This window comes from Symphalangus syndactylus, chromosome 8, assembly GCF_028878055.3.
Source record: "Symphalangus syndactylus isolate Jambi chromosome 8, NHGRI_mSymSyn1-v2.1_pri, whole genome shotgun sequence".
NCBI lineage: Eukaryota > Metazoa > Chordata > Mammalia > Primates > Hylobatidae > Symphalangus > Symphalangus syndactylus.
Genome location: NC_072430.2, coordinates 83,776,534 through 83,789,039, shown reverse-complemented (window position 1 = coordinate 83,789,039; position 12,506 = coordinate 83,776,534). Strand labels below are relative to the sequence as shown.

At 36.9% G+C, this 12,506-nt stretch overlaps 1 protein-coding gene across 6 annotated transcripts in view; it reads left to right on the top strand.

Annotated features, from left to right (window-relative positions):
• Window positions 1–12,506, top strand: part of ZNF385B (zinc finger protein 385B) — a 407,440-nt gene that overhangs the window by 165,360 nt on the left and 229,574 nt on the right. The window contains exon 1 of one of the 6 annotated variants that reach the window (XM_055289897.2): window positions 2,542–2,559. The exons of the other annotated variants lie outside the window; for them this stretch is intronic. The gene's annotated coding sequence lies outside the window, so the exon portion shown is untranslated. Of the gene's footprint in view, window positions 1–2,541; window positions 2,560–12,506 lie in introns of those variants that run through there. 6 annotated transcript variants of the gene reach the window in all.

Sequence of the window (12,506 nt, the reverse complement as noted above, 5' to 3'; positions counted from 1 at the left end):
CTACAATGAGTTTTGCATGGGTTAGATAGGATTTTAGGGAACTATGAGGATTGTGAGGAGTTAGTATTTGGGGATTTGGGGGTTATAACACTTTCTCCCTACCTGTGAGCCCTGTCCCTCTATTCAGTTTTCCTTCTCTGGAACTAGACCACCCATGTGCTGACCTATGTCTCCATCTAGCAGACAGCTGGAGTCAGAATGAAGTTTAAAATTCCTTAAAATGCAGTAATGGTAACATAAGGAAAAGAAGAAATCTTCAAAATCCATTAAAATATTTCATACAATATGTGTTGCTTCATAGTTTGTAAGCAGATAAAAAACACAATTTGCTAAATTGTTGAAGCTAATAAATTCAGCAGTTTGTCTTTTGGAGTTATAAGGAAAGGATCCTGAAAATTCTAGAATATTGGCAAGATTGATGATGACTTTAAAAGAATTCAATAGAAATCAGTATCAGGTGAAGGCTTCCCATGTGAAATTTAGGTTATATTTATAGGAATGAATTCATTCAGAAGACTAAACCACCCATTGCCCCCTAACTTTTGACAAATTAAATATTATTTTAAAAGTTCGTAAAGCCAATGTATTTTTACTACAGTCAAGAAAAATATGTCATAGTTGCTCAATTACAATTCTACATTTACTTGATTAATAATAATCCATCTCCTTCACTACATTAAAAGCTCCATGAGAGCAGGAATTGCGACCATTTTTTGCTCATTAATTATCTACAGAGCATATTGTAGTACCAGGCATAAAGTAGATGTTCATTTAAATCTTGTTGAATAGATAAATACTTTTTTTCAAAGGAATGCAATATTAGCCTTTAATATATAATAATAGCATTGCAAGTAGTCCCTGGCCTTACAAAAACTATTGATAATTTAGGATAAATTCTGTATAAACAATGACATATAATAACATATATAGTAACTGTGCTTCTAAGATCAATAAATTTAATTTAATCTTTTTTTTTTTTTTTTTTTTTTTGAGACGGAGTCTCGCTCTGTCGCCCAGGCTGGAGTGCAGTGGCGCAATCTCGGCTCACTGCAAGCTCCGCCTCCCGGCTTCACGCCATTCTTCTGCCTCAGCCTCTCCGAGTAGCTGGGACTACAGGCGCCCGCCACCACGCCCGGCTAATTTTTTTTTTTGTATTTTTAGTAGAGATGGGGTTTCACCGTGGTCTCGATCTCCTGACCTCGTGATCCGCCCGCCTTGGCCTCCCAAAGTGCTGGGATTACAAGCATGAGCCACCGCGCCCGGCCTAATTTAATCTTTTGATAGTTATATCAAACATTTCATTTTCAGATAAGAGTCTGCATGATTTTATGTTGCATAAAAAGGTTTATAAATCTTATTTACTGCTGTAAATGAAATAATGTGGTTCTTTATCAAGCTTAAGAAATATTCCATTGTGAGAGTATTTTAAAAAATCATGAAATAGTATCTTCAAATAAAACTAGAATATGAGTATCGTCTTTAGATTAAACAGATTCCAGTTAATTGTTGGCAGTGATGTTTTGTAGTTTGAGTTGATCTCATTCTGAGATGAGTCAGAATGCATATGAATATAGTAGGCTTTCCAAAGGGGTTGGAGAAGAGGAAAGTCAAGTGAAGGAGGCGGAAGGAAGGGGGGCAACAGGTAGGCCTGAGAGAAAAATTGCCTTTTTAATTTTATTCAGGGTCTTGTTTGAAAACTGCCATAATTCCAACACATGTTCTCATTTTTTCTTCTAAATTCTTCTTCCACATGAAACATTAATACCAGTTATTTAATATCTTAATGATCATTATGGGGTCTACTATCCATAATTCTTCAACTATTTCGTATTTTGTATACTATACTTTATAACTTTAAGAGATTTGTGAAAGTGTATGATGTTTTCTGTTTCTGTCTTTTGCTCATGGTGGCTCATAATTTTGGATTGTGAGCTCATGTTTCACTGGGCTTTCTCTGTGGGAACTTCAAGCCATGGGATGAGGATGCGCTTCTCTAGAAAGAATCACTTTAGGTACTTCCAGGTGTTCTAGGATGCAACCAACCCTGGAACATATATGTTACTTCGCTTGGTTTGGGGTTTCTGGGACCAGGAAGATAGTGAATATCTAAATCCTGAACCATGTAAGGGTAGGACTATGGTTATAAATTCTCAGAAAGCCACTCTCTCCCCTCAATATCTAACCAAAACAGACGGCTTTTCTTGCCATCTCGCTTTGCTGTTGAGTAGATTTCTCTGCAAAGGATTTGGCCTTGAGTTTCATTTTTAACTCCCCACCTTGCAGAGGAGCAAAGCCTTGATTTTTGCTTCTATTCAGCTGTCAGACCTAAGGCTCTAGGATACCCACATTGGAATGCCCTCAGCTGTCTTAGTTCATTTTGGCTGCTATAACAAAAAAATGTCTTAAACTTGGTGGCTTATAAACAACAGAAATTTATTTCTCACAGTTCTGAGCCTGGGAATTTCAAGATCAAGGGGCTAGCAGATTCTGTGTCTGGTAAGGACCCACTTCATCATAGATGAAAAAGAGTTTTCTCTGCATCCTCACTTGGAGGAAGAGGTAAGGAGTCTCTCAGACATCTTTTATAAGGGCACTAATTCCATTCATCGGGCCTCTACTCCCAGATGTCTCCCAAAGGCCTGACCTCCTAATACCATAACCTCGAGGATCGGGATTTCAACATAAAATTTGGGAGGGACACAAACATTCAGACTATAGCATTCTACCCCTCACTCCTCCCCTAAACCTCATGTCTTTCTTCCATACAAAATACATTCATCCTATCCCAAGAGAACCAAAAGTCTTGACTTGTTTCAGCATCAACTCAAAAGTCTGAAGTCCAAAGTCTCATCTAAATATCATCAAAATCAGATATGGGTGAGACTTAAGGTGTGATTTATTCTGAGGCAAATTCCCCTTCAGCTGTGAGCCTGTGAAATCAAACAAGTTTTGTGCTTCTAAACTGTTGTGGTGGGATAGGCACTGGACAAACATTCCTATTCCAAAAGAGAGAAATAGGAAATAAGAAATAAGTGATAAATTCTGAGTGAGAACAAAATCTTAAGGCTCAAGAATAATCTTCTTTGATTCAAAGCTCTGCCTTCCAGACCCACTGGAGCTGTGGTCCCACATTCTGGACACATTGGGGCAGAGGTTGGATCTGCAGGATTCCAAGCAGCCCTGTCCCCACTGCTTTGCAGGGCATAATCCATGTCACAGCTCTCAAGAGTTTGAATTGGACACCTGCAGTTCTCTTGAGCTGGAATCTTACCCGAATGTCTCTACCACCCTAGGGTCTCAGGAGCAGCCATTTTGTCCCAGTTCTGCTAGGCCTTGCCCTAGTAGGGGCTCTGTGCAGTGGTGCTGTCCTGGTGACAGTTCTTTGCCTGGGCCCCACAGTTCTCCGGGGCATCCAAATCTAGGTGGAGGCAGCCACACCCCCACTGCTTTGCTGGCTGCAGTGCATGCTACATCTGGGGCAGCCAGGGAACATAGGATGGAGTTCAGAGAGCGGAGTGCAGGCGGCAGAGCCTTGAGACAGAGGGGCTGGGGGAACAGGGCTACAATGAAGTTTCATGTGTGCCTGCAGACCCTTCGTTGAAATTGTACTACCTACCCCCCTTCTACTGTGTGCCTATGATGAGGGTGGCAGCCCTGATGATTTCTGAATTGCTTTTGGAGTCATTTGTTTTAGCATCTTGGGCAATAATAGGTACTGGATTTTGTTTAGACAGCTGACTCATCTTCTCAGATCATCATCATTTGGCCACACCCTTCGTGTTTTATCTTGAACATGTTTTTCAATATAATAGGTTGTGAATTTCCCAAAGGTTTAAGTTGTGCTTCCCTTTTATTAATAATTCCATTTTTAAATTAGCTCTCTCTTCTCACATTTTACTAAAATCCCTCAAGAGGGACCAGATTGCATTCATGATGCAGGCTAATCAGAAAAAGAGAATATTTTTGAGCTGAGCTGGAAATGACATGCAGGAATTCAGTATTTCAAGTGGGAGGAGCATAAGAAAAGCCAAAGACACTCTTGGAAGTTCTTAGTGTGTTGAGGAACATTAAGCAGCTGACGGTGGCCAGAACCATCTCAAATAGACAAAGTTTTTATACTTGAAGGCACTTTGATACGATAGTGGTAGCTAATATTTACCAAGCATTTGCTGTGTGCCAGTCACTGTTGCAAGTGCTTCACATGTAGTATCTCATTTAATTCTTTCAACAATTCTATGAGGTGGGTGCCATTATCATCACATTCTGTAGATGGAGAAACTATAGATAAGTGACTTTTCCAAGGTCACAGAGTTACAGATGGGCAAGCTAGGAAAACTAAGTCCAGTTATTCTGACCCAGAGCCCACACTCTTAGCCTTTATCCTCCACTGCTCACAATGAAGGCTGGATTTGCTCTGGAGGATTTAATCAAAAGTTTTCATTTTTGAGAAATCTCAATTAATGAAGAAAGTTTATCTCTTTAGACTGTATGTACCCACTAAATTCACTCATTCTTGTTCAAATTATTTAATTAAATATTGTCCTTCTCCAAGAAAACTCCGTGATTAAACGGATGCCTTTTCAGTGGTATGTTGGACCAGCTCATGAGAACCAATCATTAGCTTTTCAGAAATTTTGCCAGTTATTAAATATAGCTTTTTTTAAAATAAATTATATAAATGTTCATTAAATGAATTGCATTTCAAATTAAGTAATAACTATTCAAGACCTATTAGTTCCTATGTCTTTTTTTGTTTGTTTTTGTTTTTGTTTTTACATTCTACTACTATCCATGCTCTTGAGTTTTTTTTATAACTGTTGCATCTGTATGGTGGAAGTACTGTAGAGTAGCATGCTACTGCACGTCTCCTCCCAATTCCACACTCAATAATGTCATGCTGTTAGCTGTCAATTGGCAATGGTGAAAGTATTAACACCATGATTTTGTAAACACTGCTAATCAGAGATTTTCCCTCACCTCCAGAGAGCTGGTTGCTCAACATTTACCACCACACCACCACCATTATCTCTTCTTTAAAACATTTCACCTTAAGTTGATTCTCAGGAGGGCCCTGTATTGTATAGAGGGTTTAACTTGTGAGACCTCTGATGTCTAAACTGTATTAGTTCTTCAGTACCTAAAAGAAGTTTGGAAATGTTCATCAGTTTCTAATTAACATAATTATTTCAGAAAATTGAGAATCCATCTTAGCTTTAATAAGCTCCAAAGAAACCCCATCCTTGTGTTTCGTGATCACCAGTGAATGAAAGCTTCTTGGTTTAAGAAACTCAAATTCATTACTCCAGAGTAAAAATGTGTTTCTTCATTTTCCCCCTCAATTTGCTGAAGTTGGGAGCCACTATCATGTACAGGAAAAAGTCAAGATACCTAGAGGCTGCTTCTGGCTAGGCCACTAAATAGCCAGGTGATCTGGGCTTAGTGGTCACTTTGCACTTTAGAATCATCTGCAGACTTAAAAAATATGCTGGGAATTTTAAATATGCTGATGACAGGCCCCACCTAAGTCCATTAAGTCAGAGTCTTTGGGAGTTCGAGCCTATGTGTTGGTGTGCTTCGAAATGCTCCTGAGATGGTTTTAATGTGTAACCAATTTGAGAACTACTGTTCAAGATATTTACAGAGGATGGACAGTCTGTGATTAAAGGGTCCGGCTGCAGGGCCAGAACTGCTGCTTTCAAATCCCCACTCCTCAACGTCCCCTAGCTGTGTAACCTTGGGTAAGTTACCTAGAGTCTCTGGGCTTCAGTTTCCTCACGTGTAAAATTAGAATAATCATAATATATTAGTTAATACAGATAGAACCTTTAAAGCATCTTCTGACACTCAAGTATTTTTTGACAGTATTGCAACTAAATATGCTCTCTTCTTAGTTCTGTGTTGTCTCTATGCTTTGTAACATACAGCCACTTACATACTTGAAGCTGTACCTTGATATTCTTTTTACTATATTTTTAAGCTTTCCTTCTGTTTTCTAGCCTTTTAATTATATCAATATTTCCCCTTTTAACTGCCTAATATTCTTTATTTTCCTTTTAGTTGGAAAACCCCAGACAGGGTAAAGTGCTTCCGATGGCTCCAAGCCATTGCTGAACAATATCTACTGTATCATTTTAATAAATCTTTAGAATTAAAACTATGATTTGGCTAAAAATGATGTTTCCTTTACATCACAAAAAATTAAAATTGTCCCTTTTTTCCCCTAGCTTATGAGGTAGTAGCAATGAATTTTTGTAGACCCTCCTCTCAGCAGAAACAAATCAAATATAGAAAGCTAAAAAAAAAAAAAAAAAAAGAAAGGTGTCAGCTCCAGGAACTGTGTGATAAGATGAACTTGTAGAGCAAAACACTTTAACCAAATCTTTATGTGCAAAACAAAAATAGAGAAAATGCACTGTTTCCATCCATTTAGCTTGAGGAGGGTTAATGACTAATGAAATGGAAATAAAGGAGGAGCTCATCATGAATATACTATTTTAGGAGCAAAATTCACTGGAAGAAGTAGCTAAAAAGTAGTTTGATAAAGGAGAATATGAGGGCATGGCAAATCAAAAGGACAGACTACTGTATATTGTGGTCTCTTCAGATGCCTGTTTTTCAGTGCCTTTGATAGAGAAAAGGGAAGAATTAAGGTAACTATATGAGTATTACCAACAAATATTTTGAGGTTAAAAAATGGAAAAGATTAATTCAGTACTGTGGTCTTCTGTGACCCTCATAATTTTATATATAGAAGGTTGTAGAAATTATTAAATATCATCATGTCACTAATATTAATGCATATTAACCAGTAGCCCAAATTGACTTATGGATAGGGTGATCCTTCAGAGACTTAAGATGAATTGAGTACCATCACTTGTGATTAACTTTTGCTCTTTTCTTGTGGAGAAAACTAAGTCTAGATACATGAAAAGTCATTTTCTCTTGATTAGGATTTGTTTGGTTGCAAGGAATAGGCAGACTCAGGCCAACTTAAGGAGGAGGAGGTCTGTTTTGAGAATACAACAGTGAATCTCAAGAAATCTAAGGTCAATGATTGTAGCTGGCTGGGTCTTAAATACAACTGATGTCAGTTACCTGGAAAATCATAGGGAATCATCTTTTCCCTCAGTCGGTGTATACCTCTCTTATGACGTCTGGTCATCTCTGCACTGTATGTTGTAGTCTCATCTCTCTAGGGACCTTTCCTTCTTCCCTATAAACTCTGGCTTAAACATAGCTCCCAGTGAAGCTGGTCAGAGCTTGGCACTTTCCAGCATTTACTTCACTGTTCTACATCTTCCCTGATGGATTAGCACTTGTTTTGAACCAGGCCACCAGTCACATTGTCTCTGATTAGCTGCCCCTAAATCAGTGACCCACACCTGGTCCAGTCAGCTATGGCTGGAATGGGATACAGTCATGTGGTACAAAAAGGGGTTAGATTAGGCAGAAGAGGCTGGGGGCTGGCAAGCACTGGACACATTTCTTGCATTCTGCCGTAACTACAAAATGGTGGGGGGGCGGAGGAAGACTAAGTTTTTTCAGCTAAAAGTTGCAGCATATGCATAGTACATGATTTCTGCAGAATATTAGTGACAAAAACTCAGAAGTCTTCCTGATTTACTACTGTGTTTCCAGACTGTTTTAAGCTCACTTGATACTATATGGCTATTTCTCTGAATTATTTTGTTGAATATAACCATATAATGACTAATGACTACTGAATGTTAATGTAGGTATTAAGATTGAGTTGGGGAAAAAAATCCACAGAAATAGCATATCAATATCTCTGAATTTCAGAATCTTTCCCTTTTGGTTGGGGGGGAAGGGGCAGCAGAGATGAAAAACTAAAATTTTGCCAGTTGTATTATGCCACCAAACCCAAAAAATGTTAATTAATATAAGAAATGTAATACATATTTTATTATGCAAGTTGTTAATTGAAAGACACATAAAGATCTGGGAGTTTTCATCTTAATGTAGATAAATGTGATAATCTTCAAAAAATAACCATCATAAATGAATCTAGATAAAACAAAAAACAACAACAGCCACAGGTATTTTTATCAAATGTTGGAGTCTGTTCATACATTTTGTAGATTAGCCCTTTTGGTGAGAGAAGTATGTGAGCAAATGAAAAGAGCTCTGTGATCAGAATCAGGAAACATTCGTCTAACATAAGTTCCATGAGAGCAGGAGCTCCCGTAGCCTCAGCACTCAGAGCAGGGCCTGGCCCAGAGTGGAAACTCAATAAAGATTAAAAGAATGAATAAATATTCTTATGATTTTTCACTGAACTAGCTAAGTGACAAAAAAAAGATGATTTTCCTCTCTTGGTGTCAGCTTCTTCATTAATAAAATGAGATGGTTTTGGAGTCATTTTAAGAATTGAGATTCTATGATTATATGACATGTATTCAAAATTTTAAAACATCTGTTTGTTAAATCTTTTCTTAAAACTATATTCTCCATTTGAAAGCAAGTAATTCCCCTGAACAAAGCAATCCTTTATCTTTTCATTAGTAAGATGGTTTGGAATTTATATGTGTGAATTATCTTGGAAAACAGTATATCACTGATAAAAATATTTTATAGCTAATTTAACAATGTTAAATCACACAGGAGGGGAAGCTATTGCCATATGCCTCTCAGACGATATTTCAGCAGTTTTGACTTCAGCTAATTCAACTCTTATAAAATACATGATTTTCGGTCTCATAGGCAAACATCTATTGTAACCAACTCTGGAAATAAAACAAAAACCTATGGTGATTTCCTTAATGAAAATTTTTTCAGATTTTATGTTAATAAGGAGCAAATCTTAAAATCTTTTTGGGTTTTCATCTCCCAACATTAGATGTATCTTGACATTTTTGTTTGCAGAATATCATCTCACTACAAAATTGTGCGACTTGTACAAAGTTTCATGGTCTCGTCCATCTCCCTCTGAATATATGCCGTGGGCAAACTAGGAAAAACACATTCCTCCCAGCTGGCAATCTCTCACACGGGATAAACAGTCAGAGCATTTTGCTGCCCTAGGCAAACTCTGCCTGAGAGGACCAGCTGGTTTTGCATAGAAATAAGCAAGGTAGAGTGGGTGCACACGGAGCAGGTAGAGATTATTTTTAAATGAAAAGAAAAAAAAAAGAGCACTTCTAATTTAACCCTGTTGAAAAACTTGACATATCTGAGCATCTATTTTAGGAAAACCTACATTGCGTTATTTGAACATCTGCTATCCAGTGTAGGAAAGGAGCTGGTGCTCTGTCTGGTGGCATCACTGATGACATAATACAATTATTTTGATGTGTCCAGTTGTGCAAAGATGTGACTAGTTCGAACCATGTTAATTATACAGCATGATGTTGTCATGGAAATCCGATGACACTGATAGAGAATAAATAGTTTAATGACGGCCAGGTTATAAAGGTTTCTGGGGAGCCACAGCTTCCAAGCATATAAATTATTGCCTTTGTCCAAGTTAAATGTCTGGGTAGAAATGGCAATGTCACCGTAGTGGTTAAAAAGATTAAGTGCCTTGAAAAAAATCATGCATGTAAGCCAGTCTCTGAGCTGGATTCTCGCCATCACGTCTCTGAAAGCTTCTGATGCTCATCTATATGGATGCAGAGATGCAGATACTACAGGTGAAAAGATTAAGTCACTGAGGAGTTGGGAACTGATCACTGTAGCTCACTATAAATATTGTATTATCATTATCCTCATTTCCTTTATCTTGTTTATTTCACACCACTTACTATACATTAGCAGTGTGACAGTGATCAGTGTGAGCCTCCCGTGTGTCTTTAGTCCACGTGCTTGCACAGGCCTAGCACCTTACTCCTGTGGAACCAGAGGATCAGTACGGCCCAGAAGAAGCTTGAGAACTTGTCTAGTTCTCAAGATTTACTTACTATAAAGTTTTTAAATGGGATTATTTAAATTAGCTAATTCTGAATCCAGGTTTTTATAAACTGTGTGAAATTTTTTTCATAGTCAAACACTTCCCACTATCATTTTTTAAATAAGGGTTTTTATAATTTAGTGCAAAAAAAGTAAAAACACAGAAAGTGGTAAATAATAAACAAAAATACTGCAATGTTAACATATTTTGGAGTACTTCCTTCCAAATATGTTTCTGTAAATGTGCACGTTTACGTCAATATATGATATGTATATTTTTACATAGTTGACTTCTATTGTATATCCAGTTCTACATTATTTTCCCCACTTGTTACATAGTGTACATTTTCTTATATCACTTAATATATTTTATAATATTTCATAATACAAGAAACATCCAGTCTTCTGCTGTTGGACATTTAGGATGTCACCATATGTTTGTGATTATACATAATGTAATGAACATTTTCACTCACACAACAATTTTTTCTTTTTGTTCTTTATTTCTCTCTACTGGATTTTCAAACTCAGAACTCATGTAACTCCCTCAATGTTCAATCTATTCAAATAAGCAGTAGCCTAGTTAATAGCAATTATCTGTATCTACAGAGAGCTGTACTTGTGAAAAACTGAAAAACTATTCAGCTACAATTTTTCCTCAGTTAAGCATAATTTCACCAGAAATAATATTAGTTAATGCCTTTAGATGGTCTTAAGTGAAGCCTAAGTATTAAAATGAATGCAATTGAACAATTTACACATATTTTGGACAATAAATATGAAATCTTAATGGATAATTCAAGAACTTAATATTTAGCATTATAGAAAAATGTGAAATATTGGTATGGTTTAAACAATCTACTCTTAGATACTTTAGTTCTACCCTGAAGAGGGGAATAAAAGAAAAAAAAAAAAATCCCCTGAAGGAAAAAAAAAAAGCCAAAGAGAAACAAGAAGAACCACTTGCTTTTTTGAAAAAAAAAAAAAAAAATTTTTACTTAAAACTATAATTCCAAAAAAATATGAAATTTTACATTCTCTGGAAATCATTTAGAAAAACCTTAACTCTGCTGCCTCAGTTCTCTGGCTTTTACAAGGAGGAAGCTTGGTAGGACCACTGGATTTGAAGATTTGTGAACCTGGACAATTTGCTTATGCTATCTTGGTCTCATTGGCTTAATCTGTACAATGACTGTATGAGAACTGAATGTAAAGTCCCCGGAAGGATGCCTGAGGCATAGCTAGCACTTAGTTCCTTCTGTTCCTGTTTTTAAATGATAATGAGAGATTATTTCATGAGATAAATTTTTTTTTTTTTTTTTTTTGAGATGGAGTGTCACTCTGTCCCCCAGGCTGTAGTGCAGCGGCGCGATCTTGGCTCACTGCAAGCTCCGCCACCTGAGTTCACGCCATTCTCCTGCCTCAGCCTCCTGATTAGCTGGGACTACAGGCACCCACCACCACGGACGGCTAATTTTTTGTATTTTTAGTAGAGACGGGGTTTCACCATGTTAGCCAGGATGGTCTCGATCTCCTGATCTCATGATCCGCCCGCCTCGGCCTCCCAAAGTGCTGGGATTACAGGCGTGAGCCACTGCGCCCCGCCTTCATGAGATAAATTTTTAAAATGATTGCTGTCCTTGATGAAAAACAGCAACTAAAACTGAGTGCTAGTAGGTGAATGGTTATCATTTTTCCATAAAATCGTAAACCTGTAGACAACTTGAGGGATGGCTGATAATACACTAAACATAAATGAAGAATTAAAATTCAGTTAAGCAATTCTGGTGTCCCTAAGGTACTCTGATATTTTTATGTGTAGCTAATTGGTCAAAAAATAATGAAAACAATAACTTAAATTTGTATAGCAATTTATGGTTTCAAGTACCATCATATTTAGTTGGTTTGATCCTCACACAGTCAATATTACAGAAGTTCATGCAAGGTGAGTAATTGGCCTTAGGCAAAAACAACTAATTAATATTAAAGACAGAATTGAAAGATACCTTGTTATTTCTCTCTCAGTTAAGTCTTTTAACCATCAAGTAAGGCGAGAAGAGGAAAATCAAAACTAAAATGATAGAGTATCTAAAAGTTAATGGAAGGGAAAACTTCTTATTAAAAACTGTGCTCCTCAATGATTTTTAGTATTTAAAAAAAAAACAAAAATTGAAAATAAATGAGCCATGTATGCATCATAAAAACTAGAAAAAGTTTATCAAAGTAAAAGAACTTGGAAGCAGACATTAATAAAGATAAAAAGCAAATATTAGTGGAATGGAAAACAGAAGAAATAAAAATAAAGCAAGTATTTAAAAAGCAGCTGATTCTTTTTGGGGGGATTCACTTAAATAGACATCCATGACCAACCTGATGAAGGAAGAATTAAGGAGAGTACAAATGGAAAACATCCCAGTTCCATCTAACCTTCCAAAAACAGATAATCCTACTGCTATTCAAACTTTTTCGAGAAAGAGCCGGATGCTCAGTTCTCAATTCCTTTTATGAAATTAGCATATACTTAATATCAAGCACCTGGTAAAGATGCTATATTAGTTTGCTAAGGCTGTGGTAATAAAGTACCACAGACTGAATGCCTT